Genomic DNA, 1,880 nt, shown 5'->3' on the forward strand with positions numbered 1-1,880 from the left:
TGCCACATGCTGCAACGTGAATAAACCTTGAGGACATTGTGCTAAATGAGATAAGCCAGTCGCACAAGACAAATACTTTTTTTTTTTTATTTATTTATTTATTTTTTGTCTTTTTTGTCTTTTTCCGTGTCCGGCAACAGATCGCAACCCTCAGTGTTGCCCCCGTACCGGACCGGGGACCGGCAACGGGATTGCAACCCTCGGCGTTGCTCCCGCGCCTCGCCCAGCCAGTGAGCAGGAACCAGTCTGTATGTGGGATCCGAACCCTCGGGCGGGAGCGCCGCCGCGCTTCCCAAGTGGCGCACTATCCAGTGCGCCACCGGGCCGGCCCGACAAATACTTTATGATTCTACTTTATATCAGGTATCTAAGATAGGCAAATTCATAGAGACAGAAAGCAGAATGGCAGTTACCAGGGGCTGGGGGAAGGGGAAAGGGAGTTGTTGTTTAATGAGTACAGAGTTTCAGATTTGGAAGATGAAGAAGTTCTGAAGATCTGTTTCACAGTAATGTGAATATACCTAATGCTACTGAACTGTACACTGACTACGAAACTGTACATTTAAAAATGGTTAACATGGTAAATTTTATGGTATGTGTTTTTTACCATAATAAAAAAACTTAGAGGAAAAAATAAAATTAAAAGATGCACAAAAAACAGAGATGAAATATTAGCATCATATGTAACAGAGAAATAGTTAATATATCCTATGTAAAAAGAGTTCCTGCAAATCAATAAGAGAAAGTATGACACGCCACAGAAAAATGGGCAAAAGAGAAGAAGCAATTTTTTAAAAATTATTTGTGCCAAAAACATATGAAAAGATGCCTAACTTCCCTGTTAAATGATAATCNGCACAAAGTGTGCAAGGATATGGGATATTTGTTTATGCAGTGATAGATAACTTGAACAGACGCCATCCCCAGGTCCAGGGATAATTCCTTATTAGATTAAGCCAATCATGGTGGTCTCTTTCCCTCGATAGTTTAGAGTGGGCATGTGAACACTTCTAGCCAATGAGACAGGAGGGAAGGTCTGTTGGGGGACCAGGCTTCTACATTCTTAAGAAACAGACCACCCTGTCTTCCCCTGGAGGGTTGTCCTGTCAGGTGGTGACACCTGGAATCCTATCACCAACTTTAACTCCGAAAGGAATGAACCTGAGGATGAAGCCAATGATACATTGGTTTGGAGAGGAGGAGCCTGGAGCCTGGAAACACTTTTTTTTTTTTTTTTTTGTCCTTTTTTGTGACCGGTAAGGGGATCGCAACCCTTGGCTTGGTGTCGCCCGCACCGTGCTCAGCCAGTGAGCGCACCGGCCATCCTTATATAGGATCCGAACCCGCGGCCGCAGCAAGCGCCGCACTCTCCCGAGTGAGCCACGGGGCCGGCCCCCTGGAAACATTTTTGACCCAGTCACTGTGTCATCTCTGGAGCAACCGTTTTGCTTTAGATCTCTGGTTGTGGGAGACATGGCTTTTCTTATTGCTTAAGCCAGTTCGACTTGGGGTTTCCAGCCAGAAGTGTTCAAACCAGTGCACCTTGGCTGCAATAAAAATACTTTTTTTCTTTTTTTTTTTTTGTAGCTGGCTGGTATTGGGAACTGAACCCTTGACCTTGGTGTTACAAGGGCTGCCACAAAAAAGAATCAAGTACAGCAAATTTTATGAAGTAGTCTGGAAAAAAAAACAAACCTGAGTCTGATCAATTTTACATATCCAATATCAGTTTACAAGACATGAAAAGAGAGAGAACACATTAAATACAGAATACAATCAGCAAAATCCAGAATATGGAGAACTCTCTAGGTTCTAACTTTAACAGGTTAGATCAAAAGAGATGTAAAAGATATATCAGCCAATCACAGTTGTGGACCTTG

Source organism: Galeopterus variegatus, unplaced genomic scaffold (genome assembly GCF_000696425.1).
Source record: "Galeopterus variegatus unplaced genomic scaffold, G_variegatus-3.0.2 Scaffold2064, whole genome shotgun sequence".
In the NCBI taxonomy this organism is placed as follows: domain Eukaryota; kingdom Metazoa; phylum Chordata; class Mammalia; order Dermoptera; family Cynocephalidae; genus Galeopterus; species Galeopterus variegatus.